The sequence below is a fragment of the Phaenicophaeus curvirostris genome, chromosome 3, assembly GCF_032191515.1.
Source record: "Phaenicophaeus curvirostris isolate KB17595 chromosome 3, BPBGC_Pcur_1.0, whole genome shotgun sequence".
Taxonomy (NCBI): Eukaryota; Metazoa; Chordata; class Aves; order Cuculiformes; family Cuculidae; genus Phaenicophaeus; species Phaenicophaeus curvirostris.
In genome coordinates, this window is record NC_091394.1 from 83,901,459 (window position 1) to 83,918,869 (window position 17,411).

The following is a 17,411-nucleotide window of genomic DNA, read 5'->3' on the forward strand; positions in this document are numbered from 1 at the left end:
GCAGGTAAGGGGGAGAACATTACATGCTCCTGTACTATTTGAATACTTCTAAGTAATAGGAAGCATATGAAAAACATTCGAAGGGTTTTGTTCCCTGGGTGACTTACTACACCAGTTGGTGCCATATCACCTGTTTAGTTTGCAAACATCACATTTTCAAAAGACTGAAGTCCAAAGGGAACATCAGTAACCTTCAAAAAGGAGTGCAGCTCCACAATATGTATGTTAGTCTGAAGAAAACTACACAAATCACAACAGATTATTGATTTAACATCAATATTTTCAGTCACTTCTACTTGGGTTAGGAACCCTATCACCCTGTAATGACAGAAATCCCTGTGGATTTTTAGTAGTACCTCCTGCCTCATAAAGTGCTTAGAGCCAACTAACTCACTGTCCTGTGGAGGTTTTTCTCCCCAGCAGTACAAAGAAGGCGATATCCATACATAGCATTATCCTAGACAGAATATACCTTGCCACTTTATCTCAGAAAGTGGCTGACTCTAAACAAAACTTAAATTCAGTGACAGGCCGAGTAGCATTTTATCACTCCTTCCTGAACATTAACTGGCTATAGGCACTCTTCGCGGCATGGCTGCAAAACCTCCACCTTGCTCATCCTGAATCTCAAAGTAGACATCCAGTTCCTTTTTCACTTTCTGTAACTGCTACACAGATGATGTGGATCTCAGCAATACCTTCGATGTTAACAGAATGCAAAGCTTAAACACCAAAGTGTTAACAAACAAAGTGTTAAACGCAAACAATGCCCCATACAAAATACTTCACAAGTATCCACTCTTTCAGTTGTTCTGTTATTTCTCTTCTTAAGAGGAACTACTTCCAACGTGCTGTGACTTGAAAGCTCTAGAGGGAAACTCAGTCTAATAAGAACAGGGCCAGCCTCTACAGGGGCGATACAGCCTGCCTGCACCTTCCACTAGCCACAGTCTCCCACCAAAGGTGGTTGTTCACACAGTGCAAGTCCATGCTCAGTACAGACACTGCCAAGTGATGGACACATACATTGCCTTTACTGGAAACACATCCACCTGCTGTCATATGGGTGAGCTCCTCACTCATTCTATTACTGGGACACTTCAAAAGCTGTAGGGGATTTAAAAAGCTATAAAACCCATTAAAAAAGCTACTCTGTTTTTGAAAAAAATCCCTGATTTTATATAAAATCAGACACAGAACATGAAACAAACCATCCGTTAACACATAGAACTATAACTGGTAAACAGCTGAAATATAAAATGATAAATAATATGCCACTGACATAAACAGGTTGAATTCAGCCTAAAGAACTGGAATAGTACAAACGCTAAGTCCGTTTCTGTACAAATACAACATGAGAATAGGACATTACTGTGTTGGAGGCTGTGGTTCTCCTGGACTCTACTAGGAACTTATGTTAATCAGCTAATGTCTTGTGGGTACCATGAAACATCTGTTTAAGTCGTTCAGTTACTAACATCCAAGTGAGCTGCTTGTTCTTGCAAACGGAAGAAGTTAAACACAAAATGCAGTGCACCAAAGGAAAAAGTCATTAAATAGTGGAGAAAAACAAAGTTTATTAAAGCACAGAATCATGGAAAAATATCAAATGTTAATCAAGGAGTGCTTTTATCAAACAGACCCATCTGTTCCAGATTTTTGTCCCACTACACTTTCATTTGTTTGAAGATTGCACAACAGTTCAGGTTGATAGCCATCTCCATGGCTGTTCACAACCCATTAGTAAACTTAAATACTGCCTCAATGTAAGTAAAAATGCACCATCACATTTGTGTATTTAAATTCTCTATTGCCCCGTTCACATACTGGTGTAACATATCGCTCTGCAATACAAAGTTTCATAACATATTTCACAGTACAAGGATTCACAGTCATTCCCATGGAAACCATCAGGGCCACAGGCACTGCAGAGTTACTTCCCTGTAGAAACATTTCTGTAAGACAGCCCTAGGATTTCAATTGTGCAAGCAGCAGGGCATTAGATGTTATTAACACACTGTTAAGAGGCAGAGATAGGGCTGTACTAAGATTAATGTCCAAAATTCTGCTAGTTACAACTAGCATTTCCCCGGGACCACTTCGTATATTGTTTCTCCTATTTCACAAGTCTCACTTAACTGAATTCTTTTGAAAACATTCAGTACGTTAGGAAATTTTTTTAAATTATACAATTTATTTAATGTCTAATGAATTCAATGCCCAACCATCATTTCAAGAATGAAAGCTGATTATTATACTCCTTTAGAGCACAACATATGGAAATTACATAGCAGCAGTAAAGGCAGGCACAGTTTCAACATTTTCCACTTGATACACCAGGGCTTTACATTCATACCTCAACATGCAGCCAACACGTATGTTCTATGTATTAGTGAATCACTGTCGTTTGAATATTCAGTGGTCACTGAGCTAGTAGTGTATTTGCAAGTAAAAGGTTTTATCTTTAGCATTAACTTCTAGCAGCTTCCTATAAAAAGATTTAAAGATGACAGCCAAAAGCAGCAGTAGCAAATTTTTTCTAACAGCCTATTTTTTAATCAGATTGTGCCAAACTGTTATCATTTTGAAGCCGCAGGAAAACTGCAAGACAGTTGCCCTTATCTATTTGACCTTCAAAAATTAGTAAAACAGCACAGAGCTAGATAGGGAGGAGGGAGCGGGTCCTGATCTGAGGCTACTAATCTTTTTCAAAGACCATACTCTGCACAACAGAAGTGGAATACATATCCTATTTAAGGGCGTCTTAAAATCATGACTTCCATATGCTTCAACAGATGCTTCCAAATAACCACTAAAACACCTAGTGGAGAGGACTTCCATGTAATTTTAATAATTTATAACATTTCATGCAACAATTTTTTCCATATTCAAACACTTATCCTTTCTGGCAAAAGCCTCATTATGTGCAGAGGGGCTGCAACAGAAACAGATCCTCCTAGTAACAGGTACTGCAATCCAGAGAATAGAGCTTGGACCAAGTCTTAGTTTTCCTGCTGACTTAAAGCATAAAATTGAGGAAAAAAAATCCATGAAAGTCAGTTATTGCTGGCAAGCTTCAGTTTCCTCATCTTTCAAACAGAGATAAGACTCACTTTTGTATCACCATCTATCTGAATATGCCCATGTGAAAAACACTTCCAGAGAGTTCCACTTCTAATAATAAATACTGTGATAGTAAGAATAAAACCAAACATTCTAATTTTATCACTAAGAGCACCAATAGACAAGGTAGCATGGCTTTCAGACTGTTCCCAAAAAGTGATGACAGCTGCAGTAAATACCCTATGTGTCAGCTAAAGTTTTAAAAGCTTTAAAACAGTTGCCTTTTTGCATTGATAAAAATGTAAATAATAATTGAGTCTTAAGTGCTCAATACTCAGTCCTATGTTAACAAAGAATTTTGTCAGAGTTTGCCCATTTTCCTCAGACACACATAAAAAAACAAATATTGACAAGAAGTGACTCGTATCTCCAACTAAGATCCCAAACACCAAATTCTTAGCGTGAATAGGTATGTATATTGCATGCTGTGCAGCTATGGGGCTCCATGGAATAAGAAGGATACATAGCAAATGGACTGCAAAGCATTCAAACTCTAATAAGTAAATAAGCCTCTCTATTAACTTTAAAATTAGATTAAATCAACCAAAAAGAAAAAGAAAATAAGGGGGGAAGTGCTGATCCTAAATAAGCATCCACAAACTGCACCATCATTGGGAACGTATTTTGAGCATGTATGCAAATGTGGAACAACAACACACAAAGTAATCCTACCCAAAAGAGGTCTCTGGTAAAGAAAGATTAATAAAGAAAGACTATAGCAACACTAATTTGAAAATACATCATCTTGTTTCAAAGACTAGAAAGAGCAATAGACTTCTTCCTCTTCTTACAAGGTCTCTCCTAAAGTCTATACAATTTATTTGAAAAGTAGAAGAAAAAGTCCTAAGACCTAAGAGGGCATAAAAGATGCTCATTTTACACATTCCACATAGGGTCTTTCAGTATCTGTACCTGCTGTTTTTCTGCCCACGTCCTGCTGTATCTTACAGCTTCCCTCAACTGTACCAGGCATGGTGTCAGTGTTTCAATATGCAAGAGGACAAAATGCATCTTTTCAGCAGTAAAGTCAGCAGTTGTCACCTCCCCATTCATAGATACCCGAGTCAAATTTAGCGTCCAAATAAGACATAAAGGTAATGTTTATTACCTCATGTATTTCTGAGGTAATATTTTATTCACTAAAATGTAATAAGTTATTTAAAACTTATTTGGTGAAAATACTTTTTCCTTAGTATTAGCACAGCCAAGCAGGTATCACCAGAGCACCATATACTATTTTCAACGGGTATGCATAATATTTAGAAGGCAAGAGACTAGTCTGATGCACACATAATGAGAAGTTTAACTGTTAATGACAGTAGTGTAGATGGCAACACATTATTTCTTTGCACACAGAAAAAACGGCCCCTTCAAGTCCTGAAGCGTAATACTGCTCAACACATTTAAACCACCTCCACATTCAGATTAACTCCTTTTGCCAGAACACTAGTGATACCAGATGGTCTAGTTTTAAATGCCTCACTAGAGTATGCTTACCATGACACTTAGTAGATGCTGAGTGCACTACTGCACTCTTACAAGTCATTTAAAGTTTGTGCTCTGTTAGCAAGTATACTTGCTATCTACTGATGAGACACACCGCAATTTTAACCCTCATACCACCAAGACGTGGGTACTTAACCTGTTTCAGGTTAAAAATCTCAAAGGACAGTGTCTCTACCTAAGAATGAAATCAATAGCAAGAACAAGAATTTACAATTTTAAAAAAAAAAAAAAGAAGAAACCACTCTCAGATACAACACAACACAAAAGGAAAACCAGCAAATGTATCTTTTTTATTTTACTTTAAATAGAAATGTGTCAATGTAGAAAGCGGCATAAAGAACACAGAAAGCGCAGTGTTCTTGGCACACTTCATCCAACTCTTTACCACTCTGATTTGTACCACTGTTACTCTGGTAACAGACAAAGCCAACTCAAAATCCAGCAGGTCAGACACTGTGGGACATTTTCCATAGAGTGATATAAAGTGTCCTGCTAAAGTGTTACAAACAGAGGCAGCCAGACAGGGGAAGAAAGGGTGAGAAAGCCAACACAGTGTGATGCCGCAGAACTTCACTAAGCTTGAAAAATGGGAAGTGTTATATTTCAAGTAGCTTCCCCTTTCAACTTGCTAATACACACCAATGCTTTCTCTTCTGAATGTAAGCACAGATTATATATCAGAAATTCCCCTCTGGGTTATATTCATGTGACTCATTGCACCTGAAGATTAATAGAAAGTATATACTTATCACCCAACTAATACAAAACACTTCTGGTTTCCCCGTGGTTCAAGGTATCCATGAACACATTAAACTAGTATTTAATTCACATATTAACTCTCCGTGTCAGCTAAATCTGATCTAATTTTTTAGAGAAACAGGTCAAGGAGAAGTCAAAGAGATTAAACTTCAATCTAAAATTCCTTTAAAACTCCTCTGGAGAACAGATAAAACGCAGCACAGCCCGAATGATGTTAGATCCTAAAAACCCATTCTACAGTCCTGAAACGTCAAGAAACTGTATTGAGAACAGCAGGCAGGACACACGGTCTGGGCATATTTGCCAACTCTTCAAAAAAGGTTAAGAATCATAGAATCATAGAATAAACAGGTTGGAAGAGACCCACCGGATCATCGAGGCCAACCACTCCTATCAAACACTAAACCATGCCCCTAAGCACCTCGTCCACCCGTGCCTTAAACACCTCCAGGGAAGGGGACTCAACCACCTCCCTGGGCAGCCTCTGCCAGTGCCCAATGACCCTTTCTGTGAAAAATTTTTTCCTAATGTCCAGCCTAAACCTCCCCTGGCGGAGCTTGAGGCCATTCCCTCTTGTCCTGTCCCCTGTCACTTGGGAGAAGAGGCCAGCACCCTCCTCTCTACAACCTCCTTTCAGGAAGTTATAGAGAGCAATGAGGTCTCCCCTCAGCCTCCTCTTCTCCAGGCTAAACAACCCCAGCTCTCTCAGCCGTTCCTCATAAGACCTGCTCTCCAGCCCCCTCACCACCTTTGTTGCTCTTCTCTGGACTCGCTCCAGAGCCTCAACATCCTTCTTGTGGTGAGGGGCCCAGAACTGAACACAGGGTTCAAGGAGCGGTCTCACCAGTGCCAAGTACAGAGGGAGAATAACCTCCCTGGACCTGCTGGTCACACCGTTTCTGATACAAGCCAAGATGCCATTGGCCTTCTTGGCCACCTGGGCACACTGCTGGCTCATGTTCAGTCGCTGTCAACCAACACCCGCAGGTCCCTCTCCTCCAGGCAGCTTTCTAGACAGACTTCTCCTAGTCTGTAGCACTGCACAGGGTTGTTGTGCCCCAAGTGCAGGACTCGGCATTTGGCCTTGTTAAACCTCATGCCATTGGACTCTGCCCAGCAGACCAGCCTGTTCAGATCCCTTTGCAGAGTCTCCCTACCCTCCAGCAGATCAACACTTCCACCCAGCTTAGTGTCGTCCGCAAACTTGCTAAGGGTGCACTCGATGCCTTCATCCAGATCATTGATGAAGACATTGAACAGGGCTGGACCCAGCACTGAGCCCTGGGGAACCCCACTTGTCACTGGCCTCCAGCTGGATTTCACACCATTTCCCACCACTCTCTGGGCCCGGCCATCCAACCAGTTTTCCACCCAGGAGAGTGTGCGCCTGTCCAGGCCAGAGGCTGACAGTTTCTCAAGCAGAACGCTGTGAGAAACTGTGTCAAAGGCTTTACTGAAGTCCAGGAAGATACATCCACAGCCTTTCCCTCATCCAGCAGCCGAGTCACTTTGTCATAGAAGGCGATCAGGTTAGTTTGGCAAGACCTGCCTTTTGTGAACCCATGTTGACTGGGCCTGATCACCCGGTTCTCTTGCATGTGCTTCATGATAGCACTCAAGATCACCTGTTCCATGACTTTCCCTGGCACTGATGTCAGACTGACAGGCCTGTAGTTTCCTGGGTCCTCTCTGCGACCCTTCTTGTAGATGGGTTATTATTGGGGTTTATTAGAAACCCCAATAAAAGCTAGGAAAAGCACAATTTTTACAACTTGAGAAAAATCTCAAAGATCTTCAGCTAGTTCTGTAGAAGCTTCACTGTCATTACCAACTTTCAGTAACAAGGACTGGCCATACTACAGAAATTGACTGTTTTCCTCCCAAGAGGGTCAAAATTTATTATTTAAAAAAAAAAACTGCTTAAAGAACCTTTACAAGATGAGCCTCAAAACCTGATTTTCAGTAAACATTGTATGGTTTTGTTTTATTTACTGTGAGCAGACAAATCATCCTAAAGAGCTTCTCACCCAAGAAGCTGACTAGAACTTCCCTATCAACACCTGGGAATGTTTCATCATACACCTTTAGGATAAAAATGCCTGGTAATAAGAAAACAAGGCACAAGCAACTTAAATACCACACAGATGAGTTACTATTGAGAAACGGTTCAATAATGATGGGGGGGGGGGGGGCTGTACCTGTATTGGAGTGGGGGGAGGAGGGGGAAGGGTTTGGTGTTTTGGTTTTTTTTTTAAAGTAGACTCAAAAACTTCTATCTATGTAAAAAAATAATAAAAAACCCACAAACCTACATACCAAAGATAAGCATACAAACCATTAGGCACACTACATCATCACCAAATCAGGGATGAAACAATGAAGCTCACAGTAACAACCTTTGAGTGAATCAGTCATATCCAACAGAAGAGAAACATCTACACTATAGTCACGCTGCTGCAAACACAAATGGAAACAGGGCCTTCCAATTCTTATCATTTTATGACATATTTATGTTTTGGCCAATGTATGTTTATACTTAAGATAAACCTTAAGATATCTTTGTCAACTTACTTAAAGTTCTAGACAAACTTTAAAAAATGCGCTTAAATATATATTTAAAAAAACATAGAATTAAGTAGCTGGAACAAATAATACCTGACGTTAGAAGATCATCTTGAGTATTAACATGACCTCTAATGTTCATCTCAGAGACTGATGGCCTGAAGATTCAGGTATGCCTCACCCACTCTTACCCATACAGGCTTCTGTTGAAAGCTCTAGCAATATTTATTAACTACAGAATGGCAATTTGTTATTAGTATTAAGGCTTTCTATGTCAACAGCTATGAAAACAAAGGAATAGTAACCTACAGTTGTTTTCAGAAGCCACCTTCACTTTTGCTATTTTTTATAATATGTAAAATCCATGTGCAATGAGTGTAAGTGTAAAAAGTGGCTTAATAAAACAGGAAACACTACTCCCATTAATGAATACTAGTATTCATATATTCATAATACTAGTATAATATTCCCATTAATACATACTAGTGCTTTAGCATGTTGTTAAGGCTCAATTTACATTGTTATGCAATAGTAATCCATAAGAAAACCTTATTCAGTCTGCCAATATGGTGTTCTCCAAAAGCATTACTGGATATAATTTTCTCAATGCATCCATCAATTCAAGCTGTTAGGATTTTAAAAAGAAAATAATAAAGCCATACATTGGCACTTAAGAATTTAGTTAGATGAGGAAGGTTGGGTGGGGCCTTGGGCAATTTGATCTAGTGGGACGTGCCCCTGCCCATAGCAGGGGGTTTGGAACTAGATGATCTTCAAGGTCCCTTCCAACCCAAACTATTCTATGATCCTATGAATTATTTCCCTTTATTTTTACTCTCCTTCCTAAAACATCCTCATACAGAGGATCTGCAAAGAATGATCCAGCTTTCCCATAACAACATACTTTGCAATTACTCAAGGTGTTGCTAAAAGTTTCCCATCTTCCCACCCACAGCTATAATTTTCCCAGAAAAAAGTTTCCATATACCCATTACCTACACACTAGTGGTGAGACATGACCCACAATTCACCACATGGAGTAACTCCAGTTTTGAATATCAGTTCTACTTCTATACTACATCAGTTTGCATGCTCATCTCGTAAAAATGTTACTCATCCAACCTGATCTTCAGTCTGAGTGATACACCAGTTCACCTCTGTTTTTACAGTTTTATATCTCACCTGGTATCATGACTAAAATTGTGTGAACTATAGAAATGTGCAGAGGCAGCCTTTGGCAACTGCAGGTCTAGACAGCTGAGTACGGCTAGGCATTTCACTACAAAAGCATTCTAGAAAAGTCTCCAAGCATTAATAGAAGTTGAAAATCTTGTTTCCCAGTATTCCAACTATTTAAAAACGGGAGAACCTGCATGCTGCTTCCTTATACAAAACTCATGCTACATATCCCAGTAATAAGCTTACAAGTTTGCAATATAAGGCTACATAGTAAAGGGAAACAAGCCCATAAGTGAAGGAAACCAACCAAAGTCTCACAATGATCTAGAGCCATCAACCAGCTACTTCCAGTCAAGCAATGTTACATTGAGCCTAAACAATGTTAGGATACATTTGGTTGTTGAACACCAATATTGTGTACCTCTTGGAGAAGAGAAGGCTCCAAGGAGACCTTCCAGTACCTGAAGGGGGCTACAAGAAAGCTGGGGAGAGACTGTTTATAAAGGTTAGTAGTGATAGGACTAGGAGCAATGGCTATAAACTGGAGAGGGACAGATTTAGACTAGACATAAGGAAGAATTTATTCACTTTGAGAGTGGGGAGGCACTGGCACAGGTTGCCCAGGGAACCTGTGGCTGTCCCATCCCTCGAGGTGTTCAAGGCCAGGTTGGACACCTTGGGCAGCCTGAGCTAGCGCAATGTTCCTGTCCATGGCAGAGGGGTTGGAACTAGATAATCTTTAAGGTCCATTCCAACCCAAACTATTCTATGATTCCATAAGCAAATGCTGAAGGGTTACTACAAACACAAAACAAGGTTACCCTGCAAACCTCCATTGCAATAATGCAGCAAACCAGAAGACAAGACATTTTAATGGCAACTAACTTGCTCCAGCTGCTTTCATGGACACAGCACACTTGCTTCAGTAACATTTTCTCCTCTTTGCCTGATTTACTTGCTTTACTGTGTGAGATAAAGAATGTAAGATGATGTGAGATACAGAAAGCAAACAGTTGGCACACACACAGTTAAAGGCTACAGCTCAGAGCATATGTAAGGCCAAAAAAAAAAATACAAGAGCAGAATAGTAATTTTGAAAAAAAAAAAACCTTACAATTTAAAAGATAAATATCAGGAAGTGCAACTAATCAAGTTTGTTCATTACACTCTCTCCTACTGTTAAAATGGCTCTTATTTAAAATTGCAGATGCAAGAAATCCAAGTATCCATCACTAAACCAATAAGCACAAAACTAACACAGTACTTTTTTCATTCCCCCTCATTTCAATTTTTTCACTAGAAGATAATGAGTACTCTGAAGAGAACAGCAATATTGCACAAACGGGTGTATATCCAAAACCCTGCACAGAGAAATGCATCACTACACAGCCATAACACCAAACAAAACCAGGGAGCTTTTTATTGTTGCATTACCTCCATGGAGTGATACAGATCCCAAATGAATACAGAACCACAAAAGAAAAAAAAAAAAGAAAAAATTGTTTGCTAGCTTTAAGGAAAAAAAATCAAGAATTGAAAAAACCTGAACCAGTTATTAATATGATTCCATGAAAAGGTTATCTGCAACATAGCTATCTGTATATATCAACAATACAGCACCACTAACGACACTCCCAGAACACAGGCAATTTTTAGAGATAGATACAAAAGTTTTAGATATGCAACTGAAGTTTGAACTTCAGACTTAAGATCAGGTTTGTAGAAACAAGAAGAATGAACAATTATATACAACCTCACAAATTCAGACCACTCAGACTAATAAGTATAGGTACAAGAGCCTTGTAAACACTACAGCAAATTTATTACTTTTATTCTGCATTTTGACATTACTAAATGCAATCCTTTTGTAATCCAACCTTATTCCTTGCTTTCTTGTGAAAATCAGCAAGGTACAAGTACCTTTTCACAGATTAACTCAGAAGGTCGCTTGACTGCACAGGTAGGTACTCATAAAAGAAAACTGCCATGCCTATTCAACTAACCTCAAAATTTCTTTCCAGTCAAACGAATAACTACTGCTAATGTTCTAAAACCTATTAGTTTTCAGTTTCAAATTTGTTTTACCTTATCTTGCTGAAGGGAAAGAATAAAGGGTTAGTGGGCCAACTCTGATTAATTTCAGCAGCTAACTTAAAAAAAAAAAAAAAAATCAGCCCCCACTAATAAAACTCTACAAATACAACAAAAATCTACCAATACCTCTTGCAAAAAAAAAAAAAAAAGACAAAGGTAAGAAAATTATTTCACTGCTTTACATTTATTTCAGATGGTGTGTAATAATTAGTAGGCACAGTGGTGCTGGGCTGACGGTTGGACTGGATGATCTCAGAGGCCTTTTCCAACCTTAATGATTCTAAGACTCTATGATAATTATCAGCCCTTTGAGGGAAGATCCTGAGAGTGGATTTTGAGTTCTCTGCTATGAAGGGTCATACAACCATGAAACTGAAAATCCAGCAAGTTTACAAACTCCGAGGAAACCGCTCAGAGTCACACACAACCTAGTCTAAAATTGACGCATAATTTTTGTCAGAAACATAGAATCATGGAATGCTTTGAGTTGGAAGGGACCTTTACAGGTCATTCAGTCCAACTCCCTGCAGAAGTAGGGACACCTTTAACTCAACCAGGCTGCTTAGAGCCCCATCCAGCCTGACACTGAATATTTCCAGAAACAGGTCCTCCACCACTTGCCTGGGCAACCTGTTCAAGTGTTTCACTGCCCTCATTGTAAAAAATTTCTTCCTTATATCCAGTCTAGATCTACCCTCCCTTAGTTTGAAACAATTTCTCCTTGTCCTGTCACAACAGGCCATGCTAAACATATCTCCCCATCTTTCCTATACCCCCCCTTTAATATGCAAGTGTAGTAAAACTTACACATTACAACACTTGTTGTATCTGTTGCTACTTCTCCCTTCAGCAAGATAAAGGGATCAGACAATGTTGCATATGAGCAACTTGGAAGAAAGCCTGTAGTCTTTCCTTCCATTCAACCCTCATGCACATCCCAGAGCTGCGCTAGCCCCTCTCCTCCACATCTGAAGCTTAGAAAAAGTTAATTATACCATCCTTGTCTTCAATGAAGAGGTGAACAGAGGCAAAATTTTATTATCTACAAGGGACAAGACACCCTAAATGATTGGTCACAACCACATGCCTGCAACCAAATACAGCTGCAATCAACCATGAATGCTGCTGGTATGGTACGTCTGGAATCAGCTACCCTGATCTACCACCAGGTAAGTGAGAGCAAGCACAATTCCCAGAACTAATAACAAACCAAAGGATTTCAGTGAGTTCTGTCACATTCTCAAATGGCAAAAGATGATAAGGCGATCCTAATCCTCTATTTCTTTTGAAACAAAACTACAAAACAGTTTGAGATGATCACACCAGATATCATAGAATCATAGAATAACCAGGTTGGAAGAGATCCACCGGATCATCGAGGCCAACCACTCCTATCAAACACTAAACCATGCCCCTAAGCACCTCATCCACCCATCCCTTAAACACCTCCAGGGAAGGGGACTCAACCACCTCCCTGGGCAGACCGTTCCAGGGCCCAATGACCCTTTCTGTGAAGAATTTTTTCCTAATGTCCAGCCTAAACCTCCCCTGGCGGAGCTTGAGGCCATTCCCTCTTGTCCTGTCCCCTGTCACTTGGGAGAAGAGGCCAGCACCCTCCTCTCTACAACCTCCTTTCAGGTAGTTGTAGAGAGCAATGAGGTCTCCCCTCAGCCTCCTCTTCTCCAGGCTAAGCAACCCCAGCTCTCTCAGCCGCTCCTCATAAGGCCTGTTCTCCAGCCCCTTCACCAGCTTTGTTGCTCTTCTCTGGACTCGCTCCAGAGCCTCAACATCCTTCTTGTGGTGAGGGGCCCAGAACTGAACACAATATTCGAGGAGTGGTCTCACCAGTGCCGAGTACAGAGGGAGAATAACCTCCCTGGACCTGCTGGTCACGCCGTTTCTGATACAAGCCAAGATGCCATTGGCCTTCTTGGCCACCTGGGCACACTGCTGGCTCATGGTCAGTCGGCTGTCAACCAGCACACCCAGGTCCCTCTCCTCCAGGCAGCTTTCTAGACAGACTTCTCCTAGTCTGTAGCACTGCACAGGGTTGTTGTGCCCCAAGTGCAGGACCCGGCACTTGGCCTTGTTAAACCTCATGCCATTGGACTCTGCCCAGCAGACCAGCCTGTTCAGATCCCTTTGCAGAGCCTCCCTACCCTCCAGCAGATCGACACTTCCACCCAGCTTAGTGTCGTCCGCAAACTAGCTAAGGGTGCACTCAATGCCTTCATCCAGGTCATTGATAAAGACATTGAACAGGGCTGGACCCAGCACTGAGCCCTGGGGAACCCCACTTGTCACTGGCCTCCAGCTGGAGTTAACTCCATTTCCCACCACTCTCTGGGCCCGGCCATCCAACCAGTTTTCCACCCAGGAGAGCGTGCGCCTGTCCAGGCCAGAGGCTGACAGTTTCTGAAGTTCCAATCATACAGGACTCTGAGGCAGTGCATTTACTAGTCTAATTCCCTATACAATTAGAACTTATATGATGTGTAATGCTCATACACTAGTTCTTCCATCCATACTGCCAAAACTGCCGGAAACTTTACTAAACTTAAGAAAGACAGCTCTCTTTTCTTAAGGAATCAATGCAAGTAGATAGCTGAGCATAGAAGAGAGATTTGTTTAAGAATAAATTCACTCACCTTCAAAAAATGTCTTTATAAAGTATTCCACACAAGGTAAAAACACAGTACTCCAAATAGAGAAACAGTTTTAAGAAGACAGGAGATCTAATTATATCCAAAAACCTACTCCAAACCAAGCTGCAGAAACCCAGTCACGGAGGGTTTTTTCTCCTCCCCAGTTCTTACATTAAAAGCATCATTTGTCCTTCTGTAATTATTGTAAATGGACAGAAGATATTTAAGATTCTTCATAAAGCTCCTTGTAACAGTAACCATCACAAGTTCAAGCGATCAGGCAAATGCTAATCTCTCAAGAAAACTGGGAGTATTAAATAGTTGCTTAACTACAGCTTTAGAGAAGGCTGAACACTTCCCACTCCCATTCTCCATAAAAAAATTAAAAAAATAAAAGAACAGAAATATCTTATGCACATGACCACTGCTACTACTGAGTAGCTCAGAGTTTTCTTTGGGCTACTTGAGTAGAGAACACGATGAACTATCTATCCGAATTACACTGTTGAAATTTCAAAAAAAGGAAGTGAAGACAACAGAATGTCAAGTAGTATAGTCATCTTCCCATCTTTTCCACAGGATGGTTGAAAACTTAATAAACTTAATACATAAAATCTTACAGAAGTCTGCATCTCATCTGAAAGAAAAAGCACACTGCGTTACATTACGAGGGGTTTTTTAATCTATGATTTCTAACATTTCTTGCAAAGAACAAACACTGGACCTGCTTTGGAAACTGTTTTCACTATAGGTTTATTAATAAAATTTTTCTGACACACTGCTATAGCAACAAGAGCTTAATGTAAAACCTTAAAAGTATAGGCTACTTTGCTCGCTGAACCAGAATAAGCACTTTATGATAGCACAAATCAGTGACATATTAGGACCTTCCATAATATGTAACTAAACTTTTGTTACCCCTTACAATTGTACAAATTCTTATACAAACTACACACCTCAACTCACTAGGGAATAAACACAGTGACCTGTAGAACAAGCATAGGCTGCCACTACTAATCTTTATATACTAAATAAACCCAAGCAAATCACAATAGTGTCATATAAGAGTAACAGAAATATTGTATTCACCACACAGCCTAAACTGCAATACCCATTCAATTCAGAAGATGACCGGTTCAAAAAAGAAAGCTCCTCAAAGGTGATTTATTTAACAAACCTCCTCAACATCAATCACTCGGAACCAGTATGTAATAAGCTTCTATTTCTCTAATGTAAAAGCAACTGGATAGTCAATTTTCTTTGACATTGCTTTAGTTCCTTCTGTTCCCGAGTTCAATAAATACCATTCGCTTTTGCTTATCACATCGTACATTAGATGTTCCTAGTTCAAAACTGCCAATATATCTGTATGCATAGATAATTTCTGTCTGCTACAGATCTCTCAAAAAATGAACTGGAAAACAAAACCACATTCAATCTATCAAAAATAAAATAAAACACTCAGAATTTCATTTTCATGTTGATACAGAAGCAAGCATCATTAGCTTTTATTACTACACAGCAGTGATTATTAATCTACTACTGTGTCACTTGCAACAAAACTGTGCTTGATCTAAATACAATTTACACCACCACATAATAAAACAATGAATCAGGTTTAAATAAGAAAGAAGCTAACTATAGGATGTTCTACTTGTACAAAATTTAAAAGGGCACAAAGCGGGTATTGTGGCATCATTATGTGTTATGTTTAAAGGCAACATACTGACATTTATAACTTCTCTCCATTACTAATACTATTTCCTTTTACTTTACTGTTCCTCTGACATAAGTTTTCTAAAAGTACTTTCCCATTCTCACATATACAGAAGACTGACACATGTTGTATTTTGCATACACAGATCCAAAAGAAAACTAGAACACGTCATCACTTTCAGAGCAGTCCCATTTGAAACGATTATTTATTCCACTGCCAAGAGATAAGGCACCTGTGTGGAGAGAAAGAGATTCCTAACCATCTTCAATGATGTCCACCAAAATCTGTCCCAGTTTCAGCGTGTAATCACTCTGGTCATCATCAAGATGTCTGATTAGGTCTCATTACTTTGTGAGAGCAGAGATAAGACATTTCAATCAGATATTAGAGAAGTATTAGCAGAATTTCATTAAGACATTCTAAGGACTTGCAGTGGGAGCCACTTTGTTTACAAAGCAAGCAAATTTATGCCAATACTTCTCTTTGCCACAGAAGGCATGGAACTTTGTGAACCACAGCATTAAGGTCCTGAGAATGCTCTATTAAGATTCACCAAGAGACATCTTCTACAAGTGGAAGCTTTTCACTGCTTTCAGTAAGCCACCTTCCTCTGTACAGACTCCATGCAAGACACACCTCCACGCTGTATCTGAATGCTATATAGAGACAAACTAAAAACAAAAGCATAAAGCAAAAAGTAAGCACAAGCATCTGTTGGGCTGTGAGAAGTAGGGCCCCTCACAGCTGACTTGAATGAACAGTAGTTCACAGAGAAGATTACACATCTGGTAGAGAACAGTTTTGAAACATCTGTTTTCTTTATTTCATTGAAGCTGAAACAAAAGAATAAAAGTTAACCATTGTCATTCAGTCCAAAACTGATAGAACAGCTTTTGGCACCCACAGAAATGGAATTAAAGGCACCAACCTGCATCCTGCTCTTAACTATTCCCTTTTTCATTGTTCCCTCAAACTTGCTAATAAAAAGCCAGAGACACACAGCAGTGTCCCTCAGGCTGTAGCCTGCTTTCAGCAGCAGCAGTCTGAGGTCAGCTGTCTCACAACTGGTCAGTTTTCACTACTCCTTGAAAACGTTATGCATGCCAAAGCCACAGGTACACAGAGAGTTGAACAGAAAACTGCAAAAATACTCTTATTTCAGATTTATCTAAAATCATAAGTTTTTTATCTATCATAAGAACCACTTACAATAGATAAAGATCACTCTATTGTAAGAATCAGTATACACAAATAAGTTATTCTCCTTCTTCCCAAACATTTCATATACTCTGTAAGGCCAAGATAATGGCTGGGGGCTAACAAATGCCAAGTAGGCTTCGAAGCTTGCCCCAATATTACGATCTTCCTTCTCATTACCAGTGTACCAATTCTCCTTCACATTCCAGCTGTACTGTGTCCCAGTGACAAGTGGGAACCATAATGGAGAAGCAAAAAGCAATGCTTCTATCCTTAAGAAGCTTAAATATCTATTCTTTCCCAACTCTGTGTCACTATGACTAATTTCAATTGTATGAGATGTGAACTAACGCTAAAACACCCAGCAGCAAAGCCAGTAACCAACTTTGGCAAATATTCCTCTGTTTAGTGTCAGCATGGGTCACTTCTATTAGGATAAATTAATCTTCTGCTAAACTCCTTCAATCCATCATTTCATTTTATTTCTTATTAACAAAATGCAGTAGGTGTTAGCAGCCCTGATGGAGAAGGCAAAAAGCACAACAGAGTCGAGAAAACCCAACCACGCTCACCATCTTTTACATCTGGGTAGTTTTCAACAGCCTTAGTTATGAAAGTGGAAACAGAAA

The 17,411-nt window shown here is 39.8% G+C and overlaps 1 protein-coding gene across 1 annotated transcript in view; it reads right to left on the reverse strand.

The window, feature by feature from the left end:
* EIF3H (eukaryotic translation initiation factor 3 subunit H) overlaps positions 1-17,411 on the reverse strand; it is a 95,496-nt gene that overhangs the window by 77,397 nt on the left and 688 nt on the right. The window lies entirely within an intron of this gene.